The 20251-nt window shown below is 30.7% G+C and overlaps 1 protein-coding gene across 1 annotated transcript in view; it reads left to right on the top strand.

Moving 5' to 3' along the window:
* The window catches only part of LOC142320320 (lachesin-like), a 732258-nt gene that overhangs the window by 292062 nt on the left and 419945 nt on the right, over positions 1 to 20251 (top strand). The gene's annotated exons all lie outside the window — the stretch shown is intronic.

Below are 20251 nucleotides of genomic sequence, written 5' to 3'. Positions count from 1 at the left end.
TTTTATATTTCGGGAAATTACCTGATTTGTTCTTTTATTTTAGATAAGGTAAAAAGGTACTCAGTTTTATTAAAAACCACTACTAATAGAAAAAAAAGGTATATTTTTATTGTTGATTTGATTTAGGAACACGGTCACGTAACCAGTCGCTGTCAAAATTTTTAGTGTAAATAACTGACAGATGAACTAATCATGACAATAATAATAATAATAAGTTAGAAGATAAATTTATAAGATGTATAACAATGATAAAGTCATTTTTATTTTAAATATAGTTTTAAAAAGCATTTTTAGATTTATTCTGTAAACAGAACTTTTTTCTCGAAGTTTTCTGTTTCTTTATTGTTTCTTTCTAAATATAGATAGCAATAGAGCCAGACATTTATACGTTTTTGTTTCTATTAAAAATAAGAAGGCACGGTAGGTATAAGTTTAAAAACACCCTTGTGTAGCGGGGTAAGAGATATCTTGCACTAGATGGCGGCATCGGAGTAGAAACACAGCCACACATGTGTTGTCAAAACACATCTCATCCGCTGTCACAATTTCACGGGTAATCTCTGAGGCAATGATGTATGGCACCACCTCCACCCTTCATCTTTAGGCTCACCGCACTTCATCACGCTAAAGAAACCCACACACATAAACAACACACTCCAGTTTAGACAGTGATAAATATACTAAAGAAATATAAACTCCTAAGCTCGACTCTGTTTTATAAATATACAGTTTAAATAGGTCGTATATTTAATACAATTAGTAATAATAAATTACTATTTTAATCTTATTATGATTTTTATAAAATACGTTCGGCTATAGGGAATATAAATTTAGTGTATTTAAGTGTAGGTTAATCTGAATGATGAAGAGTTGACAGTGAAAGAATACATTCATTTTTTTCGAATTTTAAACACCTATAAACCTCGTCGTTGAGTTGTGTTATTCTTATCTTTATGTTCTTTTAATTAATTACTTTCTTACTGTATGAAGTAGTTCATAACGTTCAGTTATACGATTTATTTTTATATCTTCATTTCATTATTTATATTTATTGTTAGACATTTTACGTCAGTGTTGGACCAGACTTATGGTTGGTACAAAATCATTAAGCCCATCATTTTTATCGCAGTGTGTCTAGTCATACTTGATTAAAAGGTTTCTTCTTTTTATGCCTTTAATTTTATTTCTCTGTTTAAAGTAACTATATAATTCCGTAAGTGAGTTTATTTAGTTACCGACAGAACGAACTAAAGGAACGATTTGCATAAACAACTTTACTAAAATTTATTAAGACAAAGTAAATTTATTATTGACTAAATGTAGGTTAAATTATAATCATCTAATAACAGAAACTTTTTTACGCAACAGTTATAATGACATAACCCTTGACTAGATTATAATAATTACCCTTTTAACCTTGAATAACATATATATAATAATAATTTTTACTTTATAATAATAATACTTTATATATCTTACATATACTTGCAGTTATTTTCAGATACAGATACGCTAGTTTAGAAGCGGTTTTATGAATAAAAATAACAAAGATAATTAAATTACCATTGAAATATTAATATGACTTAAAATATTAGAAATAAAGGGTTATTTACTACAATAATTGGAAATGTCATTTCTATTGTAGTATTGTAACAGCATGATGAAACGTTTAAAAATTGTTAAATGATCACAAAGTTTGCAAATTATTTACAGATATCAATTAATTTTATGATTTTCCTTGTATAGAGCGTTATGTTGAATTGTTTGTTTAGTAATTCAAAAGGTACTTTTAATGCCGCAAAAAATAGACATTTTTCTTGTGGCTTATAAATTTTTGAGAAAAAACTAATTTTTTTATAGAATCTATTCAACCTTATCAATTTTGAATCATTTATCAGCAATGTGCTGTTCTCATCCATAGAAAAAATGTCTTGATTTTTCAAGGGATTGGTGGTGAGATGGGCACCTGTTGTCTTGAGATCTATATTTTATTTGTAGTTGAAAATTATTTGAACTTTTAAAAGGTACTGTACAGAAAACAAAAAAGGTACAGTTCAGAAGTTTAGTTCAATATTTATTGCTGGCCCTTATAAAAAAAAAAACAAGCTAAGTCAGACACGTAAACTCAGTCAGGCAGAAAATTGATAAAATTTATGTTTAACTTCCTATTCTTTTCTCCAAGTATTCCTTAGTTTAATCAGTAAATATCAAATATTTCTTTAGGTGCGAGAAATACAATTTCAGTTGCTTAACTGTCCGGACATGTAATAAAATAATTTTGTTATTCAAGATTTTACTCGTTCCTAATCCCGTAAAATTAAATTCTTAGTATATTGTATGCTGTTTGTTGAGCAACGATATCATAAATAGCTACGTCCAGTTTCAGCATTCTAGCTATTTAGAATTGATAACTAAGTGACCGAAGATTTCATATTTATTCGAACTTTATAAGTTTTCCTTCTTATTAAAAATAAATTAATGTCAATGCTAGTATTGACGTTAATATATTACATTAACGTAAAAATTATTGTCATTCGTCATTATCGTCGACATTAAGGTTTTTTACTTTTTTTTTCATAATAATGATTTTCCTGGGTTAAATGTTAGCGTTAATATTTTATCTCTATCATTACATATATTTTTACATGTCCTGTCTGACAATTGTAAGTTATACGTAGGCGTGTTTGTATGTGTTTTAACTGATGCGAGAGTTTTTTTTTAGATGATGAGCGAGTGTTGATTATATGAGAAGCAGCTGTTTCTTTATGGTTTAATTGAAAGCATAACGAAGGGGTCGAGCGAAACGGGAATGAAAGACTGTTGGCGGTTGGGGATAGCGAGTGAGCGTTGTTGTATGAATCAACGGCCGGTTAATTAGTGCTGTTGTGGGTGGTTCACCCGGACCGAGTAATCGGAACCCATCTCACTTCTTTAGTTTTCTTTAAAAAAATAACCTTGACTAATCTTACATTGTCCCATGAATAACATGTTAATATAAAATGAACGTAATGATTTTGTTTTATGATTTTATTTTTGAACTAAAAGAATGTAAAGATTATTTTATCTGCTACCTATGTTTAAAAATGTCTATAAATGTTCGATGTTCTAAGGATTCCTCAATTTTACTTCTGTAAACTTGACCGAGTACAATGTGACCACTTTCCTATATTATTAATTAATTGTATTTATTGAAAGTAACAATGAAACAGGATCCAGGAAAGATATTAATAATATAGAATTATTAATATTCAGTTAGCCGATAAAATCATAACAGTGATTTTCATTAAAAAATAAAGGTATAAAAAAAGTTAATTATTTTTTTTCGTTTTTCTTATAAACGTCGGCATCGCTTTGTTGATAATCGATATAGAAATTATAATACTTACACAACATTTTAAGTCTAAATATTGAAAAAAACACTTTTGGACTCTACTGCAAGACTTTTTTTCTCAAGATATTCCCTTGCATTATGATAACAATACCCAAAGTTGAGTTTTTCAAGGCTTTAGTGAAAAATCTGAATTTTTCTAGTAAAACTGTAATTACCTTTAAATTTTTCCGTCCTTTCTTTTAAATTTCGAAAAATGTTTCATTATTTATTTCGCCAAAATTCACAATTTGTGCATTATGTAAAGACTTCAGATCGTTTCTTTCTTTCATACCTTAAAGGGTAATTTCTACTTATCTTACTGCAATAATTTTGACTTTATCATTTTTATTATATAACAAAGGAAATGTTAGTCACTTAAAAAAGTCAGTAGTTTTCGAAATAATGAGATAATAAATAATAATGAAATAATGTTTTCGTAATAATCTATTCTAAATGTTTTTGAAATGATAAAGAAAGTATTTATCATCTTAAAGCTTCTACACACAATTTCTAGATCACAACAATAAAAATTTACGTAAATTATCTGTACGACTATATTTAGCTATGTACTAGAAAAAAGCACGATAACTAAGGTTATAGAAAAAATATATATAACTGTGTATACATCATCGATCTTCATGGCGGAGTGATAGTATTTCGATCTTTCATCCGGCGATCCCGGGTTCGAATCCCGGTTGGGATGACATTTTTCATACGCTACAAAGTTTCTATTTCATATCACCATGCACGAGCTTCTAGCGTATATGGTGAATTAATCATTAAAAAAATAGCATGATTTAATTTAACATAATACTCGACTACTAAAACCATTATTTTGTCAAAAAAAACCCCAAAAAAACAAATTCTCTCTGTTCATGTATCTATCGAAAGATTAAGAAGAAAGTTAGTTCTTTTTGTTATGGAAGAATAGATAGCAGAAATGCAGATGTGTTTTCAATTCGGAAATTGTTTTTGAGCTTCGCAGACATTCAGTCATTTATTTTTAAATTTATCAACAGGTACTTGTTTTCTTTCATAGTTCATAGACAAAGAGTTAAAGTAATTTTTTAATGATATTATGCTATTATACTTCTGTTATATTACATACTATTACGTATTATTGCTATTATATTACAATATAAATACTAATTTATTAATTTTAGATACGAAATTTTTATTGCATCAATTTAAAAATAAAGATTTCATTCAGAACCGTTTACAAGGTTCCGACGTAAATTTCTGTTCTCTTCTATTTATGTTATTGTTTTACATTAATATTTTCATCAACCTCCTAATGACCTTTTTTTCAGTTTTAAAGAACCATAAAATAGATAAGAAAATATATTTCGCTTGTTTGTGTGTTCCATAAACATACAATCCAACTAAGAACAGTAGTCATTATTATGGGTTAGTGTGTATAAAAATTACTTATTTTGTGTACCACTGATCAATCAAAAATAAAATAAGTATTTTATTTTTTTTAGATTTGAGTTGTGTAAAATTGAACTGCTATTTTCGTTTTTAACCTTCGAAAAAAAGATTTTTCAATTACCATGTAGGGTATTACATAATGTTATTTTATTTATTTTATTTCTGTTTACGACTTAAACCTCATCAAACTTGCAAATTTAAATGAAATATTTTTTATTTTATTGATAAAGTTAGTCTCGTTGTTCGATAGTGATAATTTTAAATATGATTTATAAGGATTATTGAAATGAAAAATTCTGCGGTCTGTCTTGACGATTGAGACTTATGTTTTAATATTTTCCGTCACGATTTAACATTGGGTTTTTCTAATGTAGTCATTTGTAATTTTATATTCAAAGTACTTTCTTGCAAAGCGTAAAAAAAAAAATTATTTTAACTTTTTTCATTAACGTGACTAAATAAAGAGCTTAGATTTAAAAACTAGTTGAAAAAAATAAGCTTTTGAATTTATTTTATAGTAGTGGACACAGCAATGCTTCGCTGTTTCTATACATAACAATCATCTCATGTCAGGTTAACACATATATGTAACTAAAGACATGTAAACCCTCCCGGGACAAATAATAATAATAAATTGTGAAATTTTCAACGAAATCGGTTAAGTAGCTTTTGAGTTATTAGTGTACACACAATACGAAGATTGTTTTTTATATATATAGATGACTTTTTATGCATTTTTATAAACAAGGTAATAATAATACATGTTATATATTGTACTGGAGATCCTTAGCTCATACACTGTAGCTATCTCGTTACGTCATTTCGTTGGTTTCCTTTTATATTTTTATCAGTACTTAGGTTTTGAGCCTTTTTTCGTTTTTCTATTCGCTATATTCATGTTGGCTGTGTTATTTGTAGGCGTATCCATGTTTAAAATAAAAATAACATGCCTGACTTATAAAATACTTCTTTTAATAATAATTTTCTACCTTTTAATTGTTATCAACCGTATGAAAACCGTAGAAAATTAAATGTTTGTGAGTTGGTTTTAATCTGATACAACAATAAAAAAAAGTTTAAATTTTAACATATATGTATTTTTAAATTTCATGTGAATTTTTAAGTCTGTATAATTTTTTAAAGTTTTTTTTTTAATAATTTATAAGTATTTTTTTAATAGGAGGAAATGAATTATAATTTTTATTTTTTTTTGTTATAGTTCTTTTCTGTCATTTTTTGGTAAAAGTTTGTAGCTTACTTTTTCTCTTCTTATATCATCGGTGATGATATGTAAATTTTATTCGTCTTTCTATCTTATTTCTTGATTAAAATAGTAATTACGCGTATTATTCAAGATTACAAAAAGGCGTCAAGATTTTGTGTATATTTTATAATTTGGGGTTTTTAATTTTTATAATTGAAACTAAAGAGAAGAAAATACTGGGTATGACTTAGTAATTTAGATCTACTTGAGAGAAGACAAACTCCTTTAATAAGACCGGTAATGTCTTCTTCAGAGAGAGAGAAAGTGACGCCGACTGAATATTAACTGGAGCCAGTTTAATTCCAGCAGTAGGCAGGCACAGCTAAAGCTAAGCATTCCCTTTGTTGAAGCCTGGAATAATCAGTCGGGAGATGTGATACAAACTCGGCTTAGACTAAGAGGGGCAATATTCCATGCTCTGGCACGCTGTTGGCTTCTTGATACTTACTACATTACTAGACATGAATGCTAGTCCTTTCCTACCACCTTTCATTTCTTACCGGCAGCTGCTAATGCCGCATCAAACTATTTTACTTAATATTCATCCTTTAATTAGATAACACAGTTTGTTTTTGTGAAACGGAAAAGCTAATTAAATACTGAAGTTATTCATAATTAAATAAAAAATGAATATGCTTTAAATTTTCAAATTAAGAAAATATTAGCTGTTTCTGTCACTCTCGGAAATTAGAAATTTAGCTTCAGAGAAAATGACTGGCACAAAGGTAATTCCTTTAATTTCGATACTATCATACATTTTTGAAGGAAAATGGGTGGATATATTGTATCCAGAGTATTAATATATATATCCGGTTTTATTACTTTTGTATTCCGACTTCGTTTTATTTTGACAAAATTGTAAAAGTTTAAGATTATTTATTATCTTGATTAATACGATTTTTATAGAACGTGTAAGAATGTAATGAATGTAAATGCAATTTTTAATTACTTATGAAATTAGAAATTTCAAACAAATTCTTAAAAATATATATGTGAAATATACAGGGATTTACTTCCTTGTACTAAGTAAAGGAAGTATTGTGATCGCGAAAAATGTCGGTTTTCAGATTTCAACGGAAATGTCCATTTTGACCACCCCTGAATCCATTTTGACTAGTTTCGGCATGCCGCTGTACGTACGTATAAGCGTGTGTATCTCGCATAACTCAAAAAGGATTAGCCGTAGCATGTTGAAATTTTGGATTTAGGGCTGTTGTAATATCTGGTTGTGCACCTCCCCATTTGATTGCAATCGGCTGGATCAAACTGTCTAAAAAAGCCCAAAATCCAAAACAATTTGGTTTTTGGACTTTTTCATAACTGCAGTAAGCCCTCATTGAGAGCTTTTCAACGATATATCATAAGTGATATTTTCATTGGTTCCAGGGTTATAACCAAATAGAATTTTAATTAATGAAATATTTTGATTTTACAAGGGGAGATACATCGGTTCAAATCCGACTTCATCTCCTTTTTTTAACCTTTTTTTTAATGTAAATAATTAATTTATTAATAATTATTAACCTCTGATTGTAGAAAAAGTTTTACAATAAATTATATTTCAATAATAATTTGTAAAAATTAAAAAAAAAAGAAAAAAATATCAGAAGTTATTAATGAAATAAAGTTTTATGCGCTTTTAATTTAAAAAAATGTGTGTATGTAATTTAATAGGCGTACAAGGAAGTCATGTGATGTCCATATCGAATTTTTTATTATAGCGAAATATAATCAATCTATGGAAAAAAATAAACCGGGGCATTATATTTTTTGGAATTAAATTTTTTTTTTTTTCAATTTTTTGTTTACAGTCTGCTTCTATATTGAAGCTATAAGTAAGTCGTATGATGTAGACTATCATTTGAAATAGGGTCCATTGATAATTCTCAATGAGTCTAAAAATAATTAATATGAATAGATACAAGAAAACTAGGAACTTTGAAACAGCTTGTGATAATATTTGATAGCGTCTGAAACTCTAGCACAGTTTGACACGTATGATGATAATAAATTTATAAAGAAAACCCCACAAACACTATTCACCACAGGATCTACCTCTCAAGACGGAGTTAATACATTCCGCCAAACCAGACTACAGAAATATTAATGAAAATCTGATACGCCAGTAGAATAATATTAAATAACGCATAGATTAGAAATTAAATATAGATAAATATCAGTGAAATATACTTAATATAGTCAAATGCAGAATTAAAACATTTTTTCACACCGTTAATCAAGTCGGCTACTTAAATAGAACAATGATAAATTAAAAATTGACTTTTAAGACAACCATAGGAAAATAACAAACGTAAGCAACCATATATTTTATAACCGAAAATAAAAGTAGTAGTGTCTCCAACAAAACTGATCATCATAACGGTCCATCAACCCAACCCCGTAGGGAGAAGATACCCACCTTGTGACGTTTTCGGTCGCCACACCACCCTCTCCGTTCGAAGCGCTGAGGGGCTTTACCGAAGGTCTTTAGACCTTCTAACTGATTACATCTAACAGTGATCAGCCAGGCCTCGGTCGGGATGCCACCGATGTAAATGTTTCGGCAGACATTTGCATTAATAAAATACAAATCAAATTTCGCGTTCACATAGGCCTCAAACGGACTAACTAACAGCAACCGCTAAAGCGCGAAACCCGCGCCTAGTCCAGATTTGACAGCAACGTTCGTGATTGTGAATGCTTCAGGAAACGAACGAGTTTAAAGTTAAATCAGTGCTTCAAAACAAAACGAGGAAAACTTCGGCCAGTCCGCCCTTCTATACCGGAAGCGGCTCCGATAAAGAGGAAACTGTCCTTCATGGCCATCGCGCCGCTCATCCGCTATTTCAATAGTATCAACTAATGATCGCTAGAGCAGTCGTCGACCGCAGACCAGTCAAGGACCCTGTCAGGGATGTCCCTACCAATGGTGAAGTCAATATTTGTTTCTGAAAAGGCTGTTCGTCCGTTAACCGTACCGACATAAGTGCCCAACTGGTTTGCAACATTAAAGACCTCAAAATTGTGCTGCGCGATGAAACTGTTAATTAGGCCACCGTCACTGATCACTTTTCTCTGTACCAGAAAAGCGACTTCGCATTAACATCGACACCAATAAGGATTGGACCATTACCCACAGTACCAAGGATCCTATCCCATCTCGCAAGGTGTTCCTCAGTGGGATCCCTATATTGGAACTAACAACTGTACGGTACTGTCCGCGAATTGCAAGTCTTAACACATCATGATGCGCGTCAGAATCCTCCTGTATAAAGACACTGTCAAGCGACTTCCTACTTAAAATAGCAAATATACACGTATGCTCTACACAAAACGTTTTCCAGCTGTAAAAGCCTGGCACTCCTAATTACATATGGGTGCTGCAGAAGGACAATATCTAGGCTCCGTCACTCTACAATCTCACCTAACTCATCCTGGACTACATAAGCACCCTGGTTTACCGAACCTAACAACTTAAGAAATTAAAATACAACGCAACGGCCCTTACGTAACAGCCACACTCTTTACTAACAACTGAGTGCTCATGATTCTTGTGCAAGCTCTTACAGTTAGCGCAGGCCATAGCCTTGGACCTATGCGAACAATCGTCACGTTTGTGGCCCTCCTCGTTACAACGGGCACACTCCAAAGCAAACTTACAATATTTGGTCCAAAACTTACAAAATATCGATCCATCAACTAGTTCAAACACATGTAGTCTTTTCAACCTCCTAACATCCTCACTGTTGTCAAGTAAATTCAAAGTTAGATAATAAGCATTAGCTAATTACCAACGTGGACATATATCTCGACACTGGGCGTTCAACTTCTCAAATGTGTAGCATTCGTGTGCTTTCATAAATCATATTTATGAAATTTCGAATCGTATTTGTAATCAATTTTAAAAAAAAAACAATTGGATTAATTATTACAGGATAATGTTAACAATTGACTGGGATAATAACCCTTAAACTTTATAAGCCTTAAACCTAATGAAAGAAAAAACTGTGACAGATGCTTATCTAGAAACACTACTACCAGACTGGATCTAAATCTTTCGTTTACTAAGATATCTAGGTTTCATTGGTAACTACTCATCTCTTGTTTGTGCTAGAAGAGAGAGAAAAATCCTCTTGCCTTTACGAATGTATAATGTAGGTTGTAAGTAAATGTACCGATGTTTAACTTGTACGATTAGCATAGGAAAAGAAGAACGGAGAATAATATATCATTAGCAATTATCCAGAAAAAAAAATAGTCATTTCTTTTTATTAACAATGCTAAATCTGCTAAGTATAGTTTGTTGGTATTCTTTCTTAAAGTACAATAAATATTGTTAGCGGGGTTTTTTTTTTAGTCAATGAAATCTAACGTGTAATTTTTCAGGAACATTTTTACGTACAAGGATTAATTCTATTTAATAAAAATAAGTAAAATTGGAAGGTTTTGGCTGAGGAATAACTGTTTCTTCGAAGGCGCTTCTTGTGGCGGGTTTTTAGCTCATAAAATAGTAGTGTAACCGCAACCGTTTACAAAAACGGATTGAGTAATTTTGCAAACAAAATTCTTTAAATATCATCCAAAAGATTTGATTTACTAAAATCTTTTATCCTTTTACTGCTTTAATCTGTCGACTTAATATTTATTGAAACGAGTATAAAAGAGGAATCATTTCGAATTTTGTTCGATTAATTAATTTCCTATTTCTATATTAATTTCCCTTGTCTTTTCACTATTCTAAACTATTGTCTAATATTTCTGTAAGTAAGGTATTTAATAATCTTTATTCCTTAAAAGGTTTTGTAGTTATTAATAAATTATTCCATTTCCTCTATTGAATTGAAATGTTATTGTTTTTAATCCTTAAACAGTATCAGTATCAGTATCAGTAACAGTAACAGTTTCAGAATGAGAATAATGCTCAATATTTGATGGCAGACATTAAATTAATTCTACTTGTTACTTAACTTTTTGTTTAATTTAAAAATTATTTTATTTGAAGGGCTTTTAAATAAATTTTATGATTGCACAAAATGAATATTGAGTTAATTCTATTAATGTTTAATTAATTCTTAATTTTTGTAAACTTTTTGTTGATTTAATAAATATCATTGTAGATTTTTTTTTAGTACATATTTTTTATTTCGAGTTTTATTTTAGAAATAGAATTATAAAATAACTAAGAAAACATGTATTGTTGTAACTTGTATTAAACATTTTTTTCTACATTTTTAATTGGAAAATAGTTTAATTTAAGTTCCAGTATAAATTTCGTGAAAGTTTAATAACATCGATTCCAGCTTTTTTGTTTTCCTTATTAAATGGCTATTTAATGCTGTTTCGGTGAGGAGCGAATCAGTAGTTACTTGTGTTTTACCTTTTTATTTTCCTACAAGTACTAAAAATCTGTGTATTTTAGTGTTTGTTGTCTAATATTTTATTTGTTGGGTAAATAATTACAATACTTTATCCGTTTCGTAACGTGTTCTAATCTTTTTATATTTGTATGTACATATAAGCACATATTTTCTGATACGACTATATATTGTTATAACAGTTTATTGTTAAACGTAAAAAGTCATTCTGTTTAACTCACCGTAAAGAAAAAAGTATAAAAGAGTTTGCGGAACTGTTGAGAGTCTTTTAGGGTTGTTAAGACCACTGGGATCATTTATTTTGGTTCAAGTCTCAGGACCTATCTCTTGAGAGCTATCCGGCAATGAAACTTAGGCCGTTCTTCAACTTGGCTTCGTTAAATATTCAGTTCATGAAGATTTTTTTAATAAAATGCCTGTTGGTTTTATATGAAACACTGCTTTGTCATTTTTATTTGAATAGAGTACCTAACTTTATCCTTTACTTTTTAAATTAAACAAAACTGAGTATCAGTATCGCAAAAATCATCTTGATAGATTTTACGTTTGGGAAGTTAACTTTTTTATAATATAAAACAAACTCTTGTTTCTGGTTATTAATATTAAGTTTGCATGATATAAAAAATAAAATGTTAGCGTATTAAGTTTTTTTAATTATAATAAACAATTTACATAAACAGTATTCAAAATATTAATTAAACAGTATTCAAAATAATTTCTAACAAATTTGTACGAAAAATTACTTATTTTTTTATTTTAAAACCTTAAAAGTATAAATTTTGTTATAATCAATAATTGCATTTTCTTTTTGTCAGCAATTAGTTTCGGTTTGTTTTTACTTTGTGGTTTTAGTAATTTATGAAAATGTCGGGATTAATGTATTATTTACAGAAAACAATGTTAATATTTATTGTGTGAAAGTCACAAATGAAAGTACTTTAAAATTTTGGTTTGATTGATAAATGCTTTATTATTTAACTATAATCGATATATATGTCTATATAAACATCATTGAATGGATAATTTTAACTATTTTCACTTACGATCCGCAATTGAAACGATTAAATTTTAAGTGAGGCGTGAAACATTGTTGTTAATTAAAGTAAGTAATTTGTAGCATCGCAACAACGTAAATTGTTCAGTTTTAATGTAATTAATTATTTAAGGCATGAATAATATTCGTGCCTAGCTTGTGTAATAAATTATTAGTTTTTCTGTGGATTGTTATTAATAAAAATTTTTAACACTTTTGAAAAATTATGTTTAGCACTACTTGCTGGATCGCTATTCACAATTTCTGTAATATTTTAATTCCACCTGCTCTTTATCTACATCACCTGAACAATAACTAAAATTTCAGTATACCTTTCACTGCTTACATCTTTTTTTTTTGAGTTCATCAGTTTTTATCCTCCCTGAAGCCAGACCCGAAACCAAGCATGAATACAGCTCCAGGGAGTGCCATCGCCTTAAACTGCCTAATTGAGAACTGAAGTTCCTCCTCAGAGAGCCGGGACTTGATCGTTAATTAATCGTCATGCCTCTAATGAGAGAACCTCGAAGACATCCCCCAGAGGGACTCTTGACGCCACGCCTCAAATGAGGAAGCCCAAAGGGATCACCCACCAGAACAACGGTCTTACTTTGCCCCTTCATCGAAGTTCGATCGGAACACTAAGAGAGTCCCTGTCCAATCACCGGCAGCGGGACATCTAAGCGGCCCGTCCATTCTGGGCCAACCCAGGTCTTTCCCAAAACCCAGGAAAAACACCTCATTATTGGGTCTTAGTCCTGCAGCCGCGTCCCCCGAGAATTACAAAAGGTACATTTGGCCGCCGTTGGGCGATCCTTATGTAGATACCCCGTAACCCACAGTTGCAGCCTATCGGGACCGCCGCAGGACCCAGCTCGGTGCCCAGTCCCCCAAAATTTACAGCAACGCTCCTCAGCTTAGCCCTTGGAACCAGTTAAGACACCCACCCAATGCGGACGCGGCCATTCTTCAGCATTTTATCCGCATGCAGAGGCGGAACCGCCGCCGTCGCCACTATTATATCCCCAAATGAGGACTGCAGGGAGAGGACATCTATCGTCACTGAGTCTCCAGCCATTTTGCGGATATCACGCACTAAATCCACCTCAGAGTTAAGGGCGTCTATGTCCATTATCATCGAGTGAACACGTCGAACGCCCCTACCGGCCGTAACTGCTTACTGCTTAACTGCACATATATCTTCCACTTTTGTTACATTTCATTAACCCTGTTAGTAATTTTTTACTTGAATGTATCTTTATGTGTTTCTTCAATTTTTTTATGTTTATTTTTTTATAAGTGAAATAAATGTTTGAATGTTTGAGATTCGAAAAGTACATTTATCTGCAGCTTTTTAATTTATGTAAAAGCATCTTGACTGTTTTTTTAGGTAGATGAAATCTACCTAAAAAAAACTATTGTAATGGACACGATGATTCGACTTCCGGAAAATTTCAATATATCTTCGCGTTTTACATTCTTCAGACTCCAAAACCACCGTCAGCCCAAAAGTTTATATATACATTTATATTTCACTTTCTTGTGGACACGATAATAGCCGTAATTTTATTCCAATCACTTTCAAATTGTTCCTTGAAAATAACTCGTCCCACAATCTAGGTCAAGTTCGTTAACGGCCAAAAACGGACCACGGGGCTTGAAATGGGGGTCCTTTTCGAATAAAAAAAAAACGCTATAACTTTCTTAGTAAGTAAAATATTGAATTCGTTTATAGTTCGTACAATTTTTTGGATAAGGGCCTGAAACTTAATCTAAATAAAGTTTTTTGATATCATCAAACATTGGCCTTGGAGGTAGAAAAAATGGGGTTTTGATGACAAAAAAATCATACCTCCCTTAATAGGCGCAGAGTAAATAATCGCTTTAAAGTGGTCGTTAGTCTTCTAAACATTACCTAAAACTTTTGTTGGAAACAATTTTTGATATGAACAACCGTTTCGGCAAGGGATGACCAAAATGTTGTTGGAATTGAAGGTGAGGCTTGTAGTATGCTAAACATGTGAAACTTTAGTTCACATGCAACTATTGCCGTATTGAGAAAATTTGAAGTTTTTCTTAACTTTAAGGTGGAAATCTTTTTTATCCCCTATTTAGTACCGATGAAATTTACCTCCGCCTTCCGGCGTGCCGAAAGGAATTTTTTATTGTAAACAGTTATAATTTACATTATGAAAGAGGGTGTTTTCTTGTATTTAAATAATTTTCCTCCTCAGAAATATTTTTTAAAGTAATAAAACCACTGAACTGGTAAATTACGGGGATAAAATATACATGTATGAAAATTAAGCCATTTATTATTTATTGAATTACTTAAAGGAAAATAAACAAAATATGTTATCACAAAATTTATTTAAACAAAATCACAACAGCTGTTTTGGTAAAAATTACCTTACTTAGGTGGGATCTTGTTCGTTACAGAATAAAAGCTGTTGTTTGTTTATTTTTTAAATACATTTTGTCAAAATCTCGTAACATATTTTGTTTAACTTCTTTTGTTATGATGGATTGTCCTCAAGTAACGGCTTCATCCATCGATTATTTAAGAAGGAGAATTTCCGTGTTACATTTTTTCTTTTTTAGCCACGGGGACAACCGTTAGATGTTGCTTTAGAGGAGGAGATGAAATGACAATTTTTTAGCGTGCTAAAAATGCCGTTCCTGACCGGTATTCGAACTCGAACTTCTGGATGAAAGACTGGGATGCTATCATTCACGCTACGGAGGCCGGCTGCCGTGTTACATTTTGTTAAATAAGCACCCAACATCTTAAACAACTTTTTAAACATATAGTAAAATAAGTTTTAAGTAATATTTACATTCAGTAATTTATATATATATATATATAAAATATTCTTTTTTTTGTTTTTCTTTTTTTCCAAATTTGGCTTGATGTTAACGCCACGTAATAAGTTTGATGTTTGTGCGAGAGATATGGAAATGTAATTTTGAAGCTTATAAAAAGTGCTCCGGACGAAAGACCGAAACTTTACCACTTCGCTTCGGACATCGGCATTATTACCCTAAATCGGTATTTAATTAATTTTTAATTCACTAAATAACTTTAAAATATTTTTAGTATTGTAATGGCATATGTTATTAATATATAACAGCTGAATTGTGAAGAGGTTAATTTTTTCCAACAAAAAAAAAAAACTTTCCAACAAGTAAAGAAGTATATATTTGCTCTAGAATTTAGAATATTTAGAATATATAAATAATTAATATGATTCTCTATTGATGAAACCTATCAAGTATTGAAAATGAGAACTGCTTTTTAATTACAGTTTGACTGCAGGCTATATTTTATAATTTTGATCATGTGTAAATTATTCATCTACATGGTTACATGTGTAGCGCTACTACCATGCTTTCTAAATCCAACAAATAACGTAGATTAATTATTATATTAAAATTAATAATTGAATATTAAAATAAATTTACTTTTGAATCGATTGTATTTATATCGAAGTATGTGTGTAGCACTTGCCCGTTTAAATTCCGTTTAAGATGATGCGTTTTAAATGAATCATACGATGTTTTAAATTTAATGAATTGAACGTTGTTTGTTGTGGCTTGATTTGGAGCATCGGTCGTGATCAATGCCCCTCGGGTCATGAACACTCTGCTTTAGGCGTGAGAGCGCACGAGCAACCCGAGCCGCTGAAGAAGTATAAGAAAAAAGACGGGAAAAGAAAAAGACGAGGATATGAGTATGGGAGGTGTTAACGTAGACCTCCAGAGCGAAGTCTGATGAGCGGGCGTGCCTCGTACAATACGTCTATAAAGCGGTTTATTATACCTGTAAAAGCACGATCCAAGACCAGATAATTATGGTCTTTGTTAATTAAATTCACGAAACTTACGCCCACTTATTTTCTTCTTAGTATTAGTTTTTTCGGGGTTTTTTCTTCCTGTAGAAGAAGAAGAGGAGAAAGAAGTTAAAGTAAAAACCGTGACTCTATTGACTTCCATGCCCAGAATTACTTTGGATTTGTTTTCATTACGCTAGAATATTGACCCGTTATTAGTTGTGTTGGTCCTTTTGTATTTCCCTCATTTAAAATAATCTATCCTATTTACGCTTCACATAAATAATTATCGACCAATAATAGAACATTATTGGTCGATAATATGCAGCAATCATTTCGTATAGTGAGTGATGTGTGTAGTTGTTTTGTTGCGTAGATTTATTTTTATTGATTCTGATTCCGTTTTCATATTTTTTTGACATATTGCATCAAATTTAATTATTTTAGTTAGACTTTAAGATACACCGTACGACTTAGTATTTTCTGCACTATTATACAGTTTCATATTGTATTTAACAAGATGTTTACAGAATTATTATTATAATGTGTAAACACTTATGCTTGCACAAATAATTTTTGTATTAAGAATAAATATTTATTTTAATTTTTTCCCCCAATATTTTACTCATGTAAAATTATTATTTTTATTACATATTTTTTTTAATATTTAAGAAAATCGATTGAAATAACTTGTTTTGATAGTCTGCAATAAATTAAGAAATAATTTAAATTTAAACTATAATCCAAAAAGCTTACTAGTATGTTGGATTAGTATAAAGTATAAACATATATGTATATGTTTATACCATATAATTTACTAAATAACTGATATACTTAATGTAAAGTAGAATATCAGTTAAATATTTTTTGCTCGTCGCTCCTTATTCTTTAATTAACAATGAACGGATTTGTCGATTTTTATGAAATCGCTGATCGATTTGATTTTAAATGTAAATCAACCTTAGCATTTTAAGAGTATTTAGAAGTCACTACACCCCCTCTTTGGTAAAATTACTCCCAAGTATTAGAATTATGTGCAGGTATTTAAATAGCTAAAATATTGATCTTTATTGTGGGAAACAATTTTAAAGAAAATTTTCTATTTGAAAGTTAGCATTTTGAAAGATTTATAATTATTATTTAATAATCCAAGGAAAACTGTGTTCTATAAATTTGTACAAAAATAAATGCACTTACTTGTTGATATATTTACATATCATAAAAATTTGATAAATCCTTCTGGAAAAATTCAACTTAGATCTTGGAATTTCAATTCAGAAAGCGACATTTAAAAACTATTTAAACAGCAAAACTGTTTTTAGTTTATAGAAGTAGTATTTTCAAGTACTATTTTAACATTCACAACATACCTATATATAATCTTTTCTGTAATTTTCTGTGAACAAAAGTTTTTACTTATCATTTTTTCTCCTAAATGTACTTAAAAACAATATTATAAAATTTATTTAAAACCCTTTTTTAAAGTCCAAAATATAATCTCAATTGCTATATAGAAATTGAAGTTCATTTTCAGTAATTATAACATAAAAAAGAACTTGGTTGCCTAATTTTACCAGATTTTGCATCTACATCATAATTTTTTTGCCGGTAAAATTATTGTCATTTACAATCAGTCTCTATTAACCTGAATTATAAGTAAATTTGATTATAATAAACAGATGATATGTAATGAGAAGTCTCCATTTAAATCTCAAGAATTATAAAAGCCTATGTATGCATGTATACATATCACATATATGCATATGTGTACATATCTTACACAGTATAGTAAAGTATGTAACAAAGATAAACAATCAACTACATTGGGATTTCAAAGAATATTGATATAGTCCATAACATAGAAAGAAAACACCAAGATGTATATCTCATAGTTCCACAAAGAATCTCAAATCACGGACGAAACGAAGAATTATCAGAAAAAGAAAAAAATTAACAATAAATAGTTAAAATTACAAAGAATAAATAAAAATTATGAATACGAAACTAGATATTTTGACGAAGCATAATGTCACAGTGTTGTGGATTCAACTGAATCTCGAAGAATCTTCAAATCCAATAAATGCAGCCGGTTTAAACGCCAAACGTCCTCGCTATTATCCAAGATGTTAACTACGTTCCAGTTCACATAACTATTCAGCCTCATTTTATGTTTGGTACTGAATCGTTGTATCACCTCTCGAACCCTCAGCGGGTTCAGATAATCATGTATCTCAGTGTTTCGCCTCTGTTGTAGTTCTCATAATGCTGTATTCTTAAATCGCTCAATATCAATGTTACTATGCAACGAAGTTATTATTGTTACTACCGAATCAACACAATTGGATTCTGTAGTTCCAGATAGGTTTCAGGATTCTTATATACAACAACTGTTTGTTCGATAATGATAATTGCTACTCTCTGTCTGGTAACCAGTGAACTTAATGTTAAGTTGTTTCCGTTTCTCCTTCACATGAGTTCTTTACGTATGACGCGATCCACGTGCAGACCCAGGTATCGCATGCTGTTGGAACGCGGGATGAAGACGTTATTCAGCTAAACTCCAGGGTAGTCGCTCCTCCTCATCGAAATGTTACGTGTGTAGACTTGGCCTTCCATTTCATCTTTCTTCGTAATCCATTTAGAGGTCATTCACTAATTAGACCTAAGTCTGCAGCTTATTCTAAGCTGCGATAGGATCAACATCCATTGCCAGGAAGTGCTATGTCGTACGCAAACGTTGCAACTGTGAAGTTGTCAGGAGTCGAAAGGTCTGTCATGAAGATGGAAAATAAAAGTGGTCCTAGAACCGAACTCTTATCAAACACCCGGTTCGGTATGAAAGAATGTCTGATTATGCCTCACTTGGGAGAAATTTCCTTCCAGATAGCTTTTCATGATCAAATAATACAGCTGAGAAACCTTCTTTTATAAGGTCTGGCCAGGAGCCAGGCCTTATAAAACGCCTGCTAGACATCTAGAAAAACATTCGAATAATACATCTTCTCTTCTGAGCACTTGCTGATAACATTCACAATCCTGTGTGTTTATTCGATCTGGTCTGACTGGCCCAGCGTACAGGTGGCCGGGGGTATTCCTGACATGTCTGGGACAATCCGCAGTTCCATGGACCTACGCAAATTTTATTCAGCGATAAGGCTTCGCTTCATACAATTATTTTTCATAAGCTCACATTGCTGACATCTCATGTACTGTGCTAAACCTGGAGGTTTCTTTAGTGTTTCGAACCTAACCCTATAGTTAACATTTAAAGTTAAATATATGTTTATTTTATGAATAACAATTATTACAAACAGGAACACTGTAATAATAATCCTCTAGGTTCAAAAAAAATATCTTAGGTCGATAAAACACAAAAAATATACTGTTGTTACCATTTCTCAATTTTAAAGATTTAAAAATAATTAATTTTCGATGTGAAACCTCCTCCAAAAAAAAAAATTAAAAACTAAAAATACATATATATTATCTTTTTTTCAAAGTACGTATCAGTTTTTTAGAAATCCTTACATAAAATTTAAAAAAAATTGTGTTTACGTTTTCCTGCAAAATTATTATCTTTTTTCATTTGCCAATACTTTTTTATAGTTATTATTAAATAATTCATTGTGTAAAATAGTATATTCGTTTTTTTCCAGCGTTATTGGATTATCTATATAACAGCAATTTATAACTGCATTAAAGTTTTATCTAGCGTTTTTACGCGGGACTTTCAACTTTATCTATTGTTTCTTTTGAGGTATGTTTTCTTCTGATCAAAATCGTTTGTAACTGAATTGATCTATTAACTTGTAACGAATACATATTTAACACGTTTAAATCCCTTATTGTATAAGATGATTGATAACATTTACGGTTAAAATTCGTTTATAATTTCTAAATGTAAGATCGGTTGTCTGTTAAATACAGAACTTACATTCAATTTTCAAT

Source organism: Lycorma delicatula, chromosome 2 (genome assembly GCF_047948215.1).
Source record: "Lycorma delicatula isolate Av1 chromosome 2, ASM4794821v1, whole genome shotgun sequence".
Taxonomy (NCBI): domain Eukaryota; kingdom Metazoa; phylum Arthropoda; class Insecta; order Hemiptera; family Fulgoridae; genus Lycorma; species Lycorma delicatula.
This window is presented reverse-complemented; position numbering and strand designations above follow the sequence as displayed.